The following is a 21,651-nucleotide window of genomic DNA, read 5'->3' on the forward strand; positions in this document are numbered from 1 at the left end:
GTGCCTTATTCAATAATATACTTTCCACTGCTGCTATCCCAAAACTATTGTCTATCACAGTAAATAGATTTTTCACATTCAACATGACAAACATATAATTCACATTCTGTTCATCATTCAAATAATCAAATAGGGTAGTTAAAAATGTGCAGTGTCTTTTAATATCCTAGGTTATAATTCTAGAACATATCTTAGTGCACATTCCACCCAAATGGATATATTTTTAGAAGGCAATATAGAGACTAGCATTATCGGGAAGGAATGTTGGTGCAATAGCCTGTTATCATTTGACAGCATGCACCCTAGGCACACCTTTGACAACATTGTGAAGGGTCAAGTTAGCAGGATCACTCGACTATATAGTAAAGAAGAACGATTTGAACAAGAAGTTGGACATTTACAGAATAATTTAAAGGAAAGAGGGTATAAACAATGAAAATTAAAGTTTAATACAAGAGAGCAAGGGTAGAAGGCAGGACGGGGCCAAACCCTGGTACACAAGGGGTTCTGCTAGAAAAGAGAAAGAAGGTGGTCAAGGCGCTGAGGTTAGTTGTATGCTCCTGATTTATAGCAGTGATGTGGGAGGCGTTTGCGACATCATTAGACAGAATTGGAAAGTATTACACACTAATTCCAAAATAGCTGGCATTGTTGGTGTACAACCCAAATTTACTTTTAGAAGAAACAAAAATGTAAAAGACGTTATGTCATGAACCTAGTAGTAATACACATAAATCTACTTTAATAAAACGAGTGGGCACCTTTCCATGTCATAGATGTAAAGCGTGCAATTACATCTCATGAGATAATTTATTTGTGCACCCCAGAACAGCTCAGGTGTATAGTTTGAATAGATATGCTGATTGTAGAACTAGCAATGTCATTTATTTAGCTATGTGTCAAGGATGCGATTCATATTATGTAGGAAAGACCAATTGTATGTTGAAAAGTAGAATATTTAAACATCTTTCAGACATTAAGCATAAGAATGTACATAATGCGCTTGCACAACACATAGAAGTCAATGCTGGGCATTCCTTTTTGTTTATGGTGTTACAAATTATTTATAAACATGACAGAGGTCGTGATATAACAAATGAGACTGAATGTAATGAAATTCAATGGATAATAAAGCTTGGGGCAGATAGACATCCTGGTCTAAATGCTGCTATCCCTTTAAAGCCCAGCCTAAGGAAAAAGAGGGTAAAATACTAGTTTCTGATTGGTGACAATAAGGATTAAAATATGTACCTCACTGGCTATGTATCATCTGAAGAAGAGCATGTTTGCTTGAAAGTGCTCATGGTACACTTTTACTTGTTTTTATTGTTTTAAATAAGAGTTTTACTAAGTCTCGGCTTGGTGTTTCCTGCCACATGTCTACAATATTTGCAGTTGGCTTTCATTGGCAGTGAGACTTTGGTGCAAGGCAGCAATTTCTTTGACTTAGCTTTAGTTAGATAGCAAGACAGGGTGGATGAATTGCATGTATACATGGCAATCGGTTTTCAACCATCACCTAAATAAAGGCAACTACTACAGAGACATTCACAGTTTGAAAATGTGTTGAAAAATAAAGAAGCATACTCCCCCATGGATTTGTCAAAGCTATTGCCAAATTATTAAAGTATAGTGTGGGAAATAACATATGCAGGTACCTATCGGTTAAAGTTATCAGTCTGTGGAATGTGCATGATACATATCAGCTGTTATGCTTGTATAAAGTGTAAGTGCAGTGTTGCCTGAGTGGCCACTGCTGCAGATGTTAAAGAGTATATCAGTTTCCAATGTTATATATGTAAGTACTTGGGCAAGAATGGGAGAGCTGGCTAACTGTTGACAGTTATTGTAGATCAGGGTGTAATGTGTGTGTGCTACATCTTTAAGAAGCATGCAAGGCTTTGTGTGCACATATAAATTCCAGACACGTGCAAACCCTAGTGCCATTTTGTGGAAGCAGCCAGTGAGTGAGCATGTATTATCACAGCACTTAGTTTGTATATAAGTTACTTAGTCATAGTCAATAGCCTCTGCAGTAATGTGTTGTATAGAATAAAGCTGCTTAAAACAGAACCCACAAAGACTCGTTTATTTGTGTACCAACATGAAGGTGACATGGTGTCAGAACCGGGATGGAAAAGAACATTTGGAGCCATGAGATTTAAAGATGACAAGGTAAAACTGAGAGAAAATAGTATGGAGACAATCGGAGAGAGTCAAAGGTAATGGAAAAATAATATGAATTATTTACTCAATGCAAAGAGGCAAGAAAGAGCATTACAAAGGCACAAAATGCATTATCAGGTAAGCAAAAAGTACAAAAGGTTTGTTAACTAAAGAAAATGTTTAAGAAAAAAGTATTTTACAAGACAATTGACTTTAAAGTACAAAACAAGCATGTTAATGGCAAAATGGATATGTTTAAGGCCAAATGAGCATGTTAAAGGCAAAACGAGCATATTTAGAGTAAAACAAGCATAAAGAAAATACATTGGGCAAAAAAGAGCTTAAATGAGAAAAAAGAATATAATAAGAAATAAAAAAGAGCACAGTAAGCAAAAATAAAGCAAGGCGACTACTTGTGTTTGGGCAAAGTGCTGTATTTGTGCATAACTACAACTTCGTATTGTATCAAGGGTGTAATTAAAGAAATATGAAGTATCTCAGAGTGTGTAAAAGTGCTTACAGTGTGTGCTTATTACTGTGCATGTATTTCAAAGAGTTCACTGCATGCAAAGTGCAACTATTTCATGTAATCCAGTCAAAGCATATTTATTTGAAGAAAAGTTCTTGTGCTAGGTGTGTCTGTTCGCAAACTAACACCATTACAAAGTGCTTCTTGTACTGAAAAGAGTTGCCTAGCAAGGTACCATCATTTTAGAGACATTTCAGTGTATTGCATGTAGTCACTTGCAAAGTACAAATACTTCAAAAGATATTGAATTTGGATAACAGAAGTTCAATTTATTTGCATTGTACAGTTGCTTGATATATTTCTTGCATTGATAAATGGTATTTCTTACAAAAGATTACAAGAGTATTACAATGCTCATGAATTGCTCAGTTGCATCATAAAGTTCTCAAATGTTTCTTAAAGTGATGACTTTGACAAGTGATGGCGCATGACTGTAGCATTCCTGCCTTTGTCGATAAAGTTCCAAATGATTACTTTAGCATTTCTGCCTTTACCATTTCCGCAAGCAAAGTGAGTGATGATAAATGATAGCATTTTTGCTTTTACCAGTTTTGAAAATAAATGACTTTAGCATTTCTGAGTTTACCAATCGAAGATTTTATAAAGCAAAGTCCGAGAAATTATTTTGCCAAGCTCTGTAAAGCATCAAAAAGTTTGAAAAGCAATTCCGCAAAGCTTTGTAAAGCATTAACAGCCTGAAAAAGCTATTTTGCAAAGCACAGTAAAGCATCGAGAATTCGAAAAAACTGTTTCGCAAAGCACAGTAAAGTACTCAGAATTCTACAAAGCTATTTCACAAAGTACAGTAAAGCACTGAGAAATTCAAGAAGCTATTTTGAAATGTACAGTAGGTAACTGGGAAATCTGAAAAGCTATTTTGCAAAGTGCAATAAAGTATCGAGAAGCCTGGGAAGTTTAGTTCGCAAAGTCCAGTATTTGAAAGTACTATGAGGTTGTTCATTTGTACAATTCCAAAAAACTCAAAGAGAGAAAGTATAAGTACAGAGCACAAAAGCATTGAACAAGTTGTGTTTATGCTAATTACTTATGCACATTTGTGTGCTTGTGTGTGTGTGTGTGTGTGTGTGTGTGTGTGTTTGTGTGTGTGTGTGTATTTGTGCAAATCTAAAAGATCCTTCACTGGTATATGTTAATACGGCAGACAGATTTCAAAAACCTCAACCAGTTGTGTTTGATCAGAATATTGTAAAGAACTAGAGAATATTTGAGCAAGAGTACGATATTTTCATACAAGCAGCTTATGCAGATAAAGAGGCACATGCCAAGGTTTATTTTACTAAATCTAGCAGGATCTGAGGCCATAGAAAGGGAACATTCATTTGTATATTCACCAGCAGTGTATGAAGGTGAAGGTGCAGACCGCCATATTGTTTTGTAAGCTGAATCAAGGAAAGACCCCGTGTTTGAACCATAAGTTCAGAGAAATGTGTAACCCCAAATGAACATTATATTAGAGAGGCATTTATTTTACACAAGAAATCAGAAACCAGGGGAAACATTTGCAGTTTATATAACTGACTTGAGAAACAAAGCTAAAACATGTTGGTTTGGTGATTTGAAAGATGAGCTGATAAAGGACAGGCTTGTATGTGGTATTAATAGTGCTGCAGTAAGAAAGATTTTAATTTGTGACAGTGATTTGACATTAAGCAAAGCAATAGAGATTTGTCAGATCCATGAGATGACAGAAAGACATATAAACATGCTTGTGAGTGATAAAAGCATGGTTTCAGCAAGCTCCAGAGTAAACGTAGATAGTATGCAACATGTGGCAAACAGAAACGGGCCTAAGCAAGGGGCAGCCAGAAGGTTTTTAAAGAAGGCATAAAGCTTTCCAGAGAGTTCCAGAAAAAGTGCAAGCTCCACCGCCAGCTCAGTACAACACAAACATTGAGTCTGCAAAACCCAAGTCTAGCTTTATTGTTAACTGTCATAATTGTGGTGCAAATCATGAGACTAAAGGAGAAAAGTGTTTAGCATATGGTCAACAATGCCACAAGTGTAAAAAGTGGAACCAGTTCCAAAAGTTTTGCAAATCAAGTAAGCCTCACTCAATTGTAAACAAAGATCACACAAAAAAGCAAGTTGATCAAGTAGAGCTGAAACAGTCAGCTTTCTATGTGGATGGTGTATCAGTACTTGGAGAAAAAGATGATTAAGTAAACTTTATTAATAAGGTTGAAGTGTTTTGTACAGTTTGGATCAATGGAAAATCCACAGAGCTCAAAGTAGACACTAGGTCAAAGTGTAATGTTATATCAGCAGACATATTTGCAAAAGTGAGAACTAATGAACAACTCAATCTGACCAGCAGTGTGAGACTTGTTGCATATGGAAAACGATGGTTCAGTAATACTTACATGTTATTTGGCTGAGAACTGTTACAACTTATTATTCTGCATAGTCTGACAACCAGTGCAATCTTTACAAGGTCTCAAAGATAGTTTGAGAATGAGTCTGCTTTAGTTCATCATGTGAGTGGAGTTCCAAGTTCAAGTTTTTTCAAAGCCATTTTCTCAGAGTATGCTGATGTGATGTTTTCAATGACAAATTGGGCAAACTTCCATTTGTATATTCTATGAAGTTAGATTCCAAGGCCAGTCTAGTAGTCAGACCAGCAAGAAGAGTTCCAATAGCAATGAAAAATAAGGTCAAGACTCAGTTGGATAAGATGGTGCAGCAAGATGTGATTTGTCCAGTCACAGAACCACCTGAATGGGTGTCGTCCATGGTAGCAGCCCACAAGAAAGGCTCAGACAAAATCAGAATATGCACTTATCCTAGAGATTTGAACAAAGCATTAAAAAGGCCATATCATCCAATGCACACAGTTGAAGTTGCAGCTCTAATACCGAATGCCACTGTATTTTCTGTTTTGGATGCAAAAAGTTCATCTTGGCAAGTGATGCTTGATTGTAAATCCTCATTTCTAACTATTTTATGTACTCCATTTAGCAGATACAGATTCCTAAGGATACCATCTGGAATAAATTCTGCAAGTGAAGTCTTTCAGCATGCAGTGGAACACATTTTTTCCGGTTATCCTTGTGCCATAATAGAAGATGATCTATTAGTTGGAGGCAGTGGCGAAGCAGAGCATGACCAAAACCTCAAGAAAGTCCTAGACAGAGCACATGAAATAAACTTGAAGCTCAATCCTCTGAAGTGCAAATTCAGACTTCCAGAAGTGACCTACATAGGACATTTGTTTACAAATACAGGCTTAAGACCTGACCCAACCAAACAAATAGCTATTTTAGAGATGTCAGCACCAGATAATATGCAAGGTTTACAGCATTTTCTGGGCATGGTGAACTATATATGCAAGTTTATACCAAACTATGAGACAGCTAACATGCAAAAATGTTGTATGGTCATGGCCGGAACATTATCAGAAGGCATTTGATGACCTTAAGCAGAAAATTGCCACCCCCACCTATGTTAAAATACTGTGATGTGAATAAACTAGTTCTTTCCTGTGATGCTTCAAATGTTGGCCTTGGTGCAGTTATTTTTCAAGAGGGAAGACCGGTAGCCTATGCATCTATGACATTTACTCAAACTGAGATGCATTATGAGCAAATTGAGAAAGAGCTTTTGGCGATAGTTTTCGCATGTTCCAAGTTTCACGATTGTATTTATGGTAGAGCTATCCAGATTTAAACTGATCATCAGCCTCTAGTTACTATTCTAAAGAAGCCTGTGCATTCTCCTTCAGCGAGATTACAAAGAATGATGCTCAAATTTTAAAAGTACACTTTCAAAATAGTCTACACAAAAGGTAAATTGCTCTATCTGGCTGATACCGTATCCAGATTGCCTAGGAGTACAACAGAACAGCCTGATGCTGAAACTTTTGATGTAATGTCAGTGCGTAATTTTTCCACCACTAGACTTGGTGAGTTGAGAAATCACACTATGACTGATCCAATTTCACAAAAGCTTAATCACCACATCAATGTCGGATGGCCATCAAAGCAATCTAGTGTATCGCCTAATGTGCAATCGTATTTTCTTTATAGAGATGATTTGTTGATGGAAGATGGGATTATTTTCAAAGGTCCAAAAATTGTTGTTCCTGCTTCCTTACAGCAATAATATATTCAGATTTTGCATAGTGGTCATCCAGGTTTATTATCCACTAAGAGAAGGGCAAGAGAACTAGCATTTTGGTCTTCATTATTAAAAGACATTCATAGAGTCCTTGCTTCTTGTTCAGTATGTAATAGTACCAGAGCGCATTTGCAAAGAGAACCACTTCATCTAAATCCAATACCTGAACTACCTTGGTCTACTGCAGCAAGGGATATCTTTGAGTGGAACAATTGGCACTACTTGGTTTTGGTAGACTCTTACTCAAATTGGTTTGAGATTGATCTGCTACCAAACTTAACCTCAACAGCTGTTATTACTAAGTTGAAATGTCATTTCTCAGTTCATGGTAGTCCACACAAACTTTATTCTGACAATGGTACTCAATTTACTAGCCAGTTGTTTCAGAAATTTGCAAGAGAATGGGATTTTGTGCATGTCAGTAGTAGTACTGAATATCTTCAATCCAGTGGTCTAGCTGAACAAGTAGTACAGAGCGCAAAGCAATTGCTTGAAAAGTCAAAGTGTGACAATACCGATGTATTCTTGAATTTACTTAATCTCAGAAACATACCTCGTGATGATATTCTTGGCTCACCAGCTCAAAGACTACTTTCCAGACAAACTAGAACTATGCTACCTATTTCTTCAAGTTTGTTACACCCTAACTCTAAGAACAATAAAACCATCAAGGCTTAATTGTTGAAGAGCAATATCCAGAAATCTAGTTACGACAGATCGAGCAGATTACTTTGCTCTTTGGGGAAGGAGAGAGGGTACAAATTCAGACAATGAAAGGGTTTGATCAAATAGGACAGATTACAAGCATCTGTGCAGAGCCAAGATCCTATTTGGTAAGCTCCAAGGGTATGAAGTATAGGAGGAATCGCAGACATCTTCTTCCTGTACCAGAATCATCATCATTGCAATCACAACATTTTATCTGTGATGCAAACTCTAAATCAAAGAATGAGTCAGACATTGTTTCCAGACCAGAATGTGTTCAAAAGTTTGATTCCGTTCCAGAAAGTAATTTGAGCATTCCACAGGTCAACTTTTGCAGAGACAGTCCCATTTTATGTCACATGTCATGTCAATTTTATGTCACACAATATGGACGAGTTTCTAAGCCTAGTGTGAAATACACAGTAACTTGCACTCGATTGTATATATATATATATATATATATATATATATATATATATATATATATATATATTTATGTACTTAGTATTGTATAATGCATGTCTTTAGATTATCTATGATTTCTGCATGCTAAATAATCTCATGACAAACTGCATCTATTTCTCAATGAGGGAGGATGTAGCTCAGAGTGTAACGTGTGTGTGCTATGTCTTTAAGAAGCATGCAAGACTGTGTGTGCATACATAAATTCTAGACACGTGCAATCCCTAGTGCCATTTTATAGAAGCAGACAGTGAGTGAGCATGTATGATCACAGCAGTTAGTTTGTATATAAGTTACTTAGTCATAGTCAATAGCCTCTACAGTAATGTGTTTGTATAGAAAAAAGCTGCTTAAAACAGAACCCATGAAGACTCATTTATTCGTGTACCAACACAAAAGCGACAGTTATGTACCTATTTATTGTGATTGTAAAGTTCATAGGTTCATAGGTTGGTACTAGGCTATCAGCCCTAGGGCCTATACAAGCTTAGCCATAACAATTCCCTGGCTATTTCTTCCCACACTATTTACTTCCCTGGACCCCTGTCTAGCAGGGTGACTGACGTGATCCCCGGGGTGAATTTCCTTTCTCCCATCCAATCATCAAGGTTCCTTTTGAAGAGGACCAAAGAGGCACTCTGCTTGACATGTATGGGCAATCTATTCCGGAGTCTGGGGAGTCTCTGGGTCAGGAACCTATCCCTCCAGCATGTTTTGTTTATTGTGATGACAAGGTTTAGATCCCTGGAGTGTGTGGCTCTGAGGGATTGGGATTTCTTTAAGTGTAGCATGTCCAGCAGCTCTGGGTTTGACATGGCCTTGCATGTTAAGCTAAGATCGCCTCTGAGTAGGCGATATGCAACAGAGTACAGCTGGAGTTTTTTAAGGCGGTCAGCGTAGGACATCTGCTTTAGGCCTGTGATTCTTTTAGTGAGGTATTTCTGCGGCCATTCCAGTTGTTGCAGATGTCTTGAGAGGTACATACCAAATGGGGCATTGTATTCTATAATGGGTCTAATGAGGGATGAGTACAGTGGGACAATGACCTCCTTTTTTCTGGATGAAAAGCCCTTAGTGATGAGGTGTGCCACATAGAAAGATTTCCTGACTGTTGTGGCGATGTGGTTATTGAAGGTGAGACCACTGTCCACCTGTGTCCCTAAGTCTCTCATCACACTTTCAGTGTTTAGTGTACTGCCACCTATACGGTAATTCACGGATACATGTTTTTTCCCAAAGGGGATAACTATACATTTCTTGGCATTGAGCTTGAGCCCATGGCTCTGGCAACAAGCATCTGTTTCTGTAAGGCCCTTTTGTAGAGTATCCACATCATTTGGGGATTCAATAATGGCTCCCAGTTTGCAGTTATCTGCGAACATTGTTATCCAGAGTCCCTTAGTGTTGGCCTGTACTTCAGAGAAGTAGATGCCAAACAAGAGCGGACCAAGGGGTACTCCACTTGTCACTTGTCTGGAGCTGGATTTGGAGTCGGCTACTTTTACAGTGTGGGTTCTATCAGTAAGCCAGTTAGCAACCCATTGGGTGACGTAGGGATTAATGCCCAGCTTAGTAAGTTTATCTATGATTCCAGAGTGGGGGATGGTGTCAAAGGCCTTGGCAAGGTCTAGATAGGCCGTGTGGACCACCTTACCCTTGTCCATGGCTCTGGAGACTGATTTGAAGAAGTCAATCAGGTTCAGGAGACAAGATCGGCCCTTCACAAACCTAAACTGGGTGGGGTCCAGTGTTTGAGGGTTGCCAATGTCTTTGTTTATAACTTCCATGATAATACGCTCCATGGCCTTGCAGATAAGGCTTGTCAGACTGATGGGACGGTAGTTTCCGGGATCCAAGGTGGATCCCCCCTTGTGGAGTGGGATAACTGTAACTCTGCTCCACTCAGTGGGCACAAAACCTGAGGTGAGGCTATGATTAAACATGACACTTTGGTGAGGTGCCAGTTCATATTGTAGTTCATGTAGTACACAGCCTGGGATGTCATCTGGTCCCATGGATGCTGTATTCTTAGCTTTGGAGAGTGCATTTTTTACCTGTGTGGCCATTATTACTGGAATTTGGCAATATTCCGGTATTGAGATGGGCCATTTAGGGGGTGAGAGGGGGGTGAAGTTGGCACTGAATCGATCTGCCAGGATATTGGCAATATCCTTGGTATCAGTATATTTAATGCCATTCTGTTGTAGCTCAAAGCAGATCTGAGCATTGCCATTTAGATTCTTGACATAGTTATAGAATGCCTTGTGGTTGTCTTTGGAATCTTTGGCAATTTTATTTTCGTAACTAGCTTTGGAGGATTTTATGAGGGATCTCAGTTTCTTACTGAGGCTGGTAAGGAAGTTTTTTGCATCCTGGGATTTTCCTCTTTTTTGCAACAGTTTCTTCCTTTTGTTGAAAAGTTTGATCTGAAGTAGGAGATTCATTTGTCTGCAACCTGTGGGTTATGGATCCGATATCGGATCCGAACCGGCATGGTTTACCAGCTATGGATCCAAGCTCTCAGCTCCTCCCCTCACCCATAATGCCCTGCTCTACCCTCATGACCTCAGATCTCGTTTGCCGCGCATGGTACCAGATTGTGTTTTCTAAGCTCTCCAGCTAAGTGCAGTTTTATTACTCTTAAAGTACTAATTTTTGAAGTTTTGTGTGAAAGTTGTGTGGAAGTGTAGGTTTCCCTTTTATTTAATCATACTTTTAGTGTTTTAAAATTTAATTTTACTTATCCCTCCCCTCGCTGCTAGCGTAGTGTGTGTTTGGGCCTGTTGAGTGATTTTGTTACTTTACTTTAAACTAGTTTAAGTAACCTTCTTTGCTTTTGGGATGTCTGAGCAGCCTAAAGCTGTGTTCTCCAAGTGCACCAAGTGTGGCCATAAGCTTTCCCCGGCTGATGGCCACACTCGGTGCGTTAGATGCCTTGGGGTTGAACACCTCACTTCTGGATGTTCCATTTGTGCAGGGTTCAACCCCAGAGCATTGAAGGAGCGGAGGTCCAAGCTTGTCTTGGCGGGTCTTTTGCCACCGGACTCGGCTCCGGCCTCCGCTCCTTCGGGGGTAACCGTTTCTACGGTTGTCTCCTCTCCGGCTCCCCTCCTCCTCCTGGGACTCAACCTCCTGTAGTGGTTCGGAGGAGAGGAAGCTAGAAAGATGGACCGGAGGAGAAGCACCATAAGCGGCGGGCCGAGACCTCTGTTTCGGCCCGCCAGCCAAGCGGCTTCTCCTCCGGCCTCCTTGTCTGCTGGCTCTCCCCTCCTCGGCTCCGGTCTCCAGTGTGTTTTCACGGGACCTGAGGAGGAGGAGACCCGATCTCCCTCGAGGCTATCGAGGAGGCACTCAAGGCCTACCTCGGTAGCCTCGTCGAGATCAACTTATAGCCTGTCAGACGCTGATCTGGACCGGATGATGAGAAGGTTCATCCAGGCCCAGATGCAGATGGGAGTGCTCTTGCCTCCCCTCTGGGGAGCTCGACCCCTTTTCAAGCCAATTGCTACTTCTCCGACCCGCTACCTGGGTTCGAGCAGTTGAGCCGAGCAGCCGGGCGGGGTGGGTCGGCGCCGATAGTACTTGGTACTTCGGATCCGACCCTGCCCTCGAGTGCTTCGGATCCGACCTCTCGGAGCCTGGATCCGAGCTTCGGATCCAGGGGGATCAGTGCTCCTTCGGCACTGTCTGTGTCGGAGTGCACTGTCCCTTCGGATCCGAGCGCTTCGGCGCCGGCTCCGATCCACTCCTCAGATCCGAGGGGGAGCCGATTGTTGGATCCTTTGGTCGAGGTCGGCTCCCCTTCGGCTTTTGATGTAGTGGAGAGGGCCCTGTTGAGGGTCTCCGGACCCCCGGCACTTGCTTCGGCTCCGTCCCGCGCTCCCTCTTCCCTGGGTCAGGCTTCCACCATCCGGCCCTTGGGACAGCCCGCTCCTGTGCCCCAAGCTGTTCCCCTGGAACAGGTTACTGTTTGCGAGGAGTCCTCTGACACTCTGCTCCACTCAGTGGGCACAAAACCTGAGGTGAGGCTATGATTAAACATGACACTTAGGTGAGGTGCCAGTTCATATTGTAGTTCATGTAGTACACAGCCTGGGATGTTATCTGGTCCCATGGATGCTGTATTCTTAGCTTTGGAGAGTGCATTTTTTACCTGTGTGGCCATTATTACTGGAATTTGGCAATATTCTGGTATTGAGATGGGCCATTTAGGGGGCGAGAGGGGGGTGAAGTTGGCACTGAATCGATCTGCCAGGATATTGGCAATATCCTTGGGATCAGTATATTTAATGCCATTCTGTTGTAGCTCAAAGCAGATCTGAGCATTGCCATTTAGATTCTTGACATAGTTATAGAATGCCTTGTGGTTGCCTTTGGAATCTTTGGCAATTTTATTTTCGTAACTAGCTTTGGAGGATTTTATGAGGGATCTCAGTTTCTTACTGAGGCTGGTAAGGAAGTTTTTTGCATCCTGGGATTTTCCTCTTTTTTGCAACAGTTTCTTCCTTTTGCTGAAAAGTTTGTTTATGGCAGGGGGACCACCAGATTGGCTTCTTTTTTTTGGATGAGAGCATCTTGGTTCTATTTAGGATGGGACAATTCATGCACGAGTGGATGTGCTCATACAGTGCCTTAGTGTATGATTCAGCAGTTGAAATTTCAGTTCCCGTCTGCATGGGTGTCATGAAGTTTGTCACTTCTAACTTGAGTAGCATGAAGTTGGCTTTGGAGAAGTTTTTTATGGAGGTTTCCTTACTGGGGGGTAGGGGGTGGGGGTGGGATGTGGATGTTAAGGGTGATTAGCTTATGGTCACCTGTCCAACGAGCGGGTGACCATAGGTGTGGAGCATCGATTTCCCATGCTGGTATTGACCAGGTCTAGGATATTGGAACCCCTGGTGGGACTATGGATAAGTTGATTCAGGGCATTGGAATTTATGAATTCCAAGAACCGTTGGGCAAAGGTGTTGGTACATGAGTAGTTTTCCCAGTTAATGGCAGGGTAGTTGAAATCACCCAGTATTAGGGTGTTTGGTTGTATCTTAATATTTTCCAGTATGTTTAGAAAGGTGTAGTGAGAATCTTGGGGCATGGTGGGGGATGTGTAACAAGCTACAGTTTGGATTGCAGTCTTAATTAGTGTTAGCTGCACCTGGAGAATTTCAGAGGCATTGTGGTGGGCAACTAGCCTGGTGGTGTGAATATCCTTGGTGAATATGGACACTCCTCCACATTTAGTGTTTCGGTCCTGGTTTGGTGGATGAAAAGTGTGGTAAGAGTTGTAGCCTGGAATTGCAGGGGTGCTCTCTGGAGCCTTGAACCAGGTCTCAGTTACTGCACAGATATCGATGTTCTCCATTTTTAGGAGTGCTTCGAGAGAGTGCATTTTGAGGTTTAGACTTCCAACACTGCGTAGCATTACCTTCATATTTTACATGCATGTACCTGTTATGGTGGTGGTTTTGTCCTTTGAACTACACTGAAAATTTTCTTTTAGTCAGAAATGCCACAGAACATTTATTGTCTCAGAAATGAGAAAACATTTGAATTGCATTAAAATAGTAACAGGTAAGAAACACACACAATTCAAATGTAAAAAGCACAGCCTAAATACTTAATATTTTCATAAAAATCAGTTTTCTACATAAAACTGTAAAATAAACAGTGCAGAAGCGTAAGAATCTTCCCTAACAAAAGCTGGAATTGTTAATGTAGAAAAAAATAGCTGCTTTTTATATACATTTTAAGGTAGATCAGAAAAAATGCCACAAGTATTCAATAAAAATATTTATGAGAGGAAGAGGTCCTAAATGGGTTCTTATCTGTTAGGCAAAAGGGCTTGAGCAACTGCTGTTTCTTTGGAGCCAGGGAGAGTCTTTTTCTTAAACTGGCAGTAAAATTCTTAAGATTTAAACCTCAATGAAGAGAGTCAGAGAGTGGTGAAATGCCAAATCCCAAGTCATCACTGCAACCAACAAAATGAGTATGGGCTTGTGTGACTCCCCTGCACTGGCCCAGTAATCAAGAATCCTCACTCCTCACCACTGGCAACAATGAGGGATGTACACAATGGGAGGATGACAAGTACACACACACACACACACACACACACACACACACACACACACACACACACACACACACACACACACACACACACTAAAGTACAATTTCCCTTAAGAGCACACAGAGATCACAGTCAGTCTGGGGGATGATTTCTCCCTCTTTCTCCACTGGCACAGCTGTAGGGTTAAGATCTCAGCTGAGGGGTTAAGCCAAGAACTCCAGCACTCTCTCTGTCCAACCAGTGCTTCATGTCCCTGCCCAAGTAGCTAACATACACACACTTTGAAATTTGATTTATATACAAACACACACACCTGGGGAAGGCTGGCACAGGTTTACAAGCTATGCCCCCTTCTGCCCAGACTATAAGGTAGTTATCACTGCCACCAACCCCTCTTTATCAGCTACTTAAGGCCCTTACAAAGGTTGGCCAATCCAACTGTGTAATGTGACTATTATCCAAATGGTAAGTGTGACCAAGGCTTGCAAGGCTATTTAGGAATAGCCTGTACAGTGTCACCAAATACATATGCAAGTACGCTAAGAGCTTAAATATGTCTCACAAATATTAGCCACAAAGATAGGTTTAAATATATTTAATTATAAATAAAAGAACAAGACAATACTCAATCAACACAATGACTACAGAGTTCAGAATCACAGGAAATATTTTAAAACAACATTGCAGGACAGTCTCAAATAAATAAAAAAAACATCTGAACTAATCTTTTCTATATTCCCATCTATATCTAAGAGAAATTACTGTACCCAAGTTACTTACTATTAACAAGGAAGTGCAGATTTTGATGATGAGCGGATGTTGTCAGATCCAAAGACAAATACAAAATGCAAAGTTTCTCCCTGGGAGAGTTCTTAAATTAATATCAAACATTACTGCTGGGTCAGCTTGGAAGACATCACTCTTTGTCACTTCCCTTCAGTTCCCAGGCTAACAGAAGCTAACATCTCTGTGTTAAAAATAAATATATCTCAGATGTGCAACTGCTGGGAAGTCATAAAGCAATACAACAGTTTACATTTTAAACCTAGTAATTACTTTTCTCCAAGACAATAGAAAGAAACTTCTATCTCTAGACATCCTGTTTCCCTGCTGCATTAACTAACTTTTATAGCACATTGTAAAGCACTTAATTTCAACTTATTTTCTTGAAGTTTTATACGTTAATCTTCTATGTTCCAGCAGGGTATGCTGTGGTTACATTCTTGAAGCTCAGTACATAACATACAGTTCTGTATAAATCATATCAATATTCACAAATGACATAGAATTATTTACAAAATTCCAGATAGCTGGGTTGGCAGTGTCACACCTTGTACTGTATTGTTTGTTGAAGTACTGCATCACTGTGTTCTTGTGTGTAACCACCTGTAAAGAGTCTGGAGTTTATAGCTGGAGTAGATTTTTCAAAGCAGAAATAACTCCTAGAATTTCCTAGATGTTTATGAGCTTTGGAAACCAAGAGTGAGTGTAATGGAAGGGAGTTATAGTTTTGGCAAGCTGGTCAGGTTCTGTGTACTTGGTAGAACACTATCCACAGACTACTTACTGCAGTTGTGAGAATGAAGAATACCATAAATATTATGGAACATTGCAGACTGTCACACCGTAAGGTCTGTACAGGTTTGTATTTGACATATGTGTAGAAGAGGTAATGCCTTAAGCACTCTTTATCATTTCTTGGCACATGAAATTATGCTTGTGCAGGTGGGTACACAATGGACTTAGTGATTCTAGTTTTAAAGGCTTACAAGCAGCTGTATTACTGGGACTCCTAGATAAGATGTGCTGTGGTTACAAGATGCATGGAATATTCTGTCAAGTGTGGGTACTGTCTTTAGTGCTACTCATAAACAGGATTGTGATAGTGCATAATGTCTGTACTACTTGGAAACATTTGCATCATGCTGTGCGTCCAGTACTTCATAAATTCCTACGATTCATGTAAGGTACACTGAGAATGCTCAGCTGTACTCTCCTACAGCATAGAGTGTACTGTCATTTTTTTGAGGGATGAAATTTGAAGCGTGTACAGCCCGATGGCCTATACACCCTCACTGGAGTTTGCAAAGAATCTATGATAATGGCATAACTACCAGGAGTCTAAATTAGGGATATCTCATCTAGTTTAATAAGAATAAGGATAATTTTAATAAGGATATATTTCATGATGTAGTGAACAATCTAAAGATATTCTCCCTTTTGGGTATGCATTATGATGTCATGGGAATATCAAACATCATGGCAAGTATGTAAAAATGCATCCCTGTAGCAAAAGTGACTTGTGTGACATTTGTGTATCAAAAAGAAAGATTAGCAGTCAGTGCCAAAGGTTAAGGCTATGGGCTCTTAGTATGTCTCCATTGGCATACTGCATGAGTCTGAGTAGTTCACTTAACCATGTAGTGTTTTAAGGCACTGGACTAGACTTCCCAATGGTCTCCTGAACCACACACCTAGTGACTGCATATGAAACTTATTCTGTCAGTGGCTAAGGACATTGTGTCATAGGCAGGGAGCTCAATTCCTTTCTGTCTGGAGAGAGATGTGAAATCAGAGGGAGTACTATGCATCTGATTAGCATAATTTCATTCACCATAAAGTGCTGATCAAAAATGTTTTCTTTCCCACAGTACCTAGTTTTAGGTTCATAAGTATGTACTAGGCTATGGGCCCTAGGGCCTATATAAGCCTAGCCAAACGAGGTTCCCTGGCTTTTGCCACCCAAGCAAATTATTTTCCTGTGACCCTGTTGAGCAGCACCACAGCAGTGATCCCCAGGGTGAATTTCCTGTTTCCCATCCAATTGTCAAGATTTCTCTTAAAGAGGGCTAATGAGGAGCTCTGCTTGACATGAATGGGTAGCCTGTTCCAGAGCATGGGAAGTCTCTGGAACAGGAATCTATCCCTCCAACATGTTCTGTTTATTGTGGTGACAAGGTTTAGGTCCCTGGAGCATTTGGCTCAGAGAAATTGGGATTTCTTTAAGTGTAGCATGTCCATCAGATCTAGGTTGGGCATGGCTTTGTATGTTAGGCAGAGGTCGCCTCTGAGTAGGCGATATGCGACGGAGTAGAACTGGAGTTTTTTGAGATGGTCTGCATATGGCATCTGGTTGAGACTGGGTTATCCTCCTAGTGAAGTATTTCTGTGGCCTTTATAGTTGTTGCAGATGTCTTGCGAGGTACATGCCAAATGGGGCGTTGTACTCTATAATGAGTCTGATGAGGGATGAGCAGAGAGGAATGATGACCTCTCTTTTTCTGGAGGAGAACTCCTTTGTGATAAGGTGTGCCACGTAGAAGGATTTCCTGACTACTGTGGTGACGTGATTATCAAAGGAGAGACTACTGTCCACCTGTGTCCCAAGGTCTCTTATCACACTTTCAGTGTTTAGTAGGCTACCACCTATGTGGTAGTTCATGGGTATGGTGTTTTTCCCAAAGGGGATGACAATGCACCTCTTGGCATTGAGCTTTAGGCCATGACTTTGACACCAAGCATCAATCTCAGTGAGTCCTCTTTGTAGAATGTCCACATCCTTAGACAAATCTTTTATGGCTCCTACCTTGCAGTCATCTGTGAATTTCATTAGCCAGAGACCAGCTGTATTAGCCTGGACTTCAGAGAAGTAGATACCAAATAGGAGAGGACCCAGGACCAAACCCTGTGGTACTCCAATTCTCAGTGGTCTGACATTGGATTGGGAGTCGGCTACTATCACTGTGTGGGTTCTGTCAGTGAGCCAGTTGGCCACCCATCTTGTGACATATGGATTTATGCCAAGTCCAGTGAGCTTATCTATAATACCAGTGTGGGGGGTGGTGTCAAAAGCCATGGCGAGGTCAAGATACGCTGTGTGCACCAGCTTACCCTTGTCTACGGCTCTGGTGACTTCTTCGAAGAAGTCAATGAAGCTTAGGAGGCATGATCTACCTTTTACAAACCCAAACTGAGTGGTGTCCAGAGTTTGGAGGTTACCTATGTCTTTGTTTATAAGCTCCAGGATGATGCGTTCCATGGCCTTGCAGACCAGGCTTGTCAGTCCAATGGGACGGTAGTTCCCAGGGTCAGTGGTGGCACCCCCTTTGTGGAGTGAGATAACCATCGGTGGGCGCCATTCCATAGGCACAAAGCCTGAAGTGAGGCTATGGCTGAACATGGTACTTAGGTGGGGTGCCAGTTCATTCTGTAGGTCGTACAGAACGCAGCCTAGGATGTTGTCCAGTCCCATGGATGCTTTGTTCTTGGCTTTGGAGAGTGCGGTCTTTACCTGTGCGTCCATGATTACAGGGGCTTTGCAATCTTCCGGTATGGAGATGGGCCCTTTGGGGGGTGAGGGGGGTAAAGTTTGCACTGAACCTGTCTGCCAGGATATTGGCAATATCAGTTGGTTCAGTAAATGTAGTGCCATTGTGCTGTAGTTCCAAGCAGATCTGAGTGTTGCCATTAAGATTCTTGACATAGCTGTAGAAAGCTTTGTGGTTGTCTTTAGAATCCATGGTGATTTTATTTTCATAACTAGCTTTGCAGGATTTTATGAGGGATCTCAGCTTTTTGCTGAGGCTGACCAGGGAGTTCCAGCAATCATGGGATTTTACTCTTTTTTGCAACAGTTTCTTTCTTCTCTTGTAGAGTTTGTTTATGGCAGGGGACCACCAGATTGGCTTCCTTTTTTTGGAGGATAGTGTCTTGGTTCTGTTGGGGATGGCAGGGTTCATGCACTTGTGTATGTGCTTATACAGTGCTTTTGTATATGATTCAGCAGTTGTGTCTCTATTTTTCATCTGTGTGGGTGACGTGAAGTTGGCTAATTCTGACTTAAGCATGAAGTTGGCTTTGGAGAAATTTTTTACTGTAGTTTCCTTAATGGGGGTGGGGGCGGGATAAGGATGTCTAGGGTGATTAGCTTGTGGTCAGACCTAACCAGCGAGGAGTTGACCTCTGGCATGGAGCATCTGTTACCCATATTGGTAATGACCAGGTCCAGGATGTTGCTGCCCCTGGTAAGGGTCTGGATAAGCTGATCCAGGGCATTGGAATTGATGAATTCCAGAAAACATTGGAGAAATGAGTTAGTACATAACTAGTTTTCCCAGTTGATGGCAGGGTAGGCGAAATCTCCCAATATTAGAGTATTGGGCTGTACCTTAATATTATCCAGTACACTGATTTTGTGGGTTATGTGCCAGGTAGTGTTGGGGGGTGGTGGTTGCTTGCGTTTCAGCTTTGGAGGTCTCTGTTGTTTGGGCAGAATTTTATTGAGAGCCTCCGCAAATGTAGGTGTGTGTTTTGTGTCACTATGTGTGGGTTTGGGTGGTGCAGGTTTTGATGGACTATCTGTAGAGTGCAGTGTGGTGTTTACCTTCTCCTCTTGACTGTCTAGTCCAGTCTTGGCTGGAGAGAGCTTGGCTTCCAGTTTGGCTATATAAATGCATCTCTCACAGGTTGTAGTGTTGGGTGGTAGGAGGAGAGGATTATCAGTACATGAGGCAATTGTTACATTGCCCCAAGATTCCCAGATTCATCAGGTGGACAGGAGTAAACACCGTGAGATGACCCTTAGACATGCCTGGTTAGTGCTGATTAATTTAAGTACTAAGAACTGATTTCCTCTTGATAAGTGAGGAAAGCTGAGTGCTGCAGTAATTTGTAGATTATTTAGTGCTTGCGATGAGATTTGGACAGTGCTGAGCACAAAGAAACAGTTTTGAGTGCTAAAACTAGAAAGCTGGCTAGTTTTAAGGGAACAGAAACAGTTTTGAGTGCTAAAACTAGAAAAGTGGCTAGTTTTAAGGGAAAATCTGAAGAGCAGATGTTCTGGCACCGGGAATAGTTTAACCATAGTTAAACACCGCTGTGAGATACGGAAAACCACACAAACATGGGTTTTTAAACAGAAAGATGAAAAGGATAGAAATAGCCCAAAATGGCCAATAAAACTACATATTCTGAGCTGAGACCACTCCTCCAGCAACAGATAGGCTGTTCAAAGCTCACCACTCTCATTAATGAACAGAGAAGCTTCCCTCTATCTTACAAAGGTCTGGGCACCACAGAAACTTACAAACAGCCCAGAATTCATCAAAATCTGAAAACCAGACTCTACTGGTTCTAGACATCTTTGATGGTTTAGACATCTTTACATTCCAAAACAAATAAAAAAAAAATGAAAATGCATAAGATAAAAATCAGAGCTGAATGTCAGTTTGTCAGTCATCAGATTTAGCAACAATAAAATGGGCAATTAGGAATCTTGTATGTTCTTCATGCACACTGTCTCAAATTCAATGTATATGAGTTCTGTGGCAGCACAAACACCTACACTGGTGGCTTTCCAGTGTTAATGATCCCCTCCTCTGTCTCTCTGTGAAAGGGGGCTGGCTAAGCCCCTTCCATCAAGGGAAGCATAATCTGGCCACAAATAGTGAGCTATTCAGTCTTTAGTGCTAGCTGAAGGACTCACAATTGAATCTCCTCAGCATTCTGCACTGGTGGATTACAGCTTATTGACTCAGATACGCTCTTTTTGGAATTTGCCCTCTTCTTTATTATATACTTTTTTTTTTAAATATTATATATGCACATTAACCATATTTTAATATACTTGCTATTTACTACTGATGCTAATTAAGCTTTTAAGCAGTTATGGGGCTTTTCTTAAGTGTTTTATGACTTGTACTGGGAAATTTAAATTTTGTGGTGTCAACTGAACACTAGGGGCTGTCTCTTGACTGGGTGACATGAGGTCTGTTACTTCTGTTTATCTGCTTCATTTTGAAGGTTTGGTGGAAATAATGCGTTTTTTCACTTGTTTTCTTCATTTTTATGATATTTATTACTAGCATCATACTGCTATAACCATTTTTATTGTTAAATTACAATTTTACCACAAATTATTTGCACATTCTGTGGAGATTTTTTTCCTTCATTTCTGACAAGGGACTCTACGTAAAGGCTTATTTATGCTGTTTTAGAATGTTTCTATTTCATTTATGGGCATTTTTTCACACTATTTGCACTACCTGGTACTGTGACTGTGTGTGCTGAATACTAGTGTGCAGATTGTAGAACAAGTCTGTTTCTGCAATATTTTTATGCAGTTTAGCCCTATTTGTTGTGTGAGAACATAGTTTATATTTTCTATTATTAGCTTAGTCAGGCCTTAATAGTGTCAGTGTATTATTCTGGCTGTTGTTTTCCCCTGACTTGATGGATCCTGATTAGGATGCCTCTCCCAATCAAAACTGATTGCACCTAAAAAGAAAAAAATAAACAAAAGCATGCATTAGCCTATGGTTTGTGAATCTAATTAAGCCAGTGTGCGGCCCACTTATCTTTTCCTCCATCACCCTCTGGTGTGATCCCGCAGCATTCTTTGGTATGGGAGTTAGACACATCCTATGTTGCTATTGCAGTCCTGGTTCAGGTATGGGAGAACCAAACACTTTAGGTGCAGGAGAGGTCCAGGATAAGAGACCTCTTGCCAGACATAATACTTTGTCCCCAGATATTTTGTCCTCTGGTGTGGTTCATAGTAAGAAGAAACAGAAACTTCACCACATTGCAA

Source organism: Protopterus annectens, chromosome 1.part1 (assembly GCF_019279795.1).
Source record: "Protopterus annectens isolate FY-2018-M chromosome 1.part1, PAN1.0, whole genome shotgun sequence".
Lineage (NCBI taxonomy): Eukaryota > Metazoa > Chordata > Ceratodontiformes > Protopteridae > Protopterus > Protopterus annectens.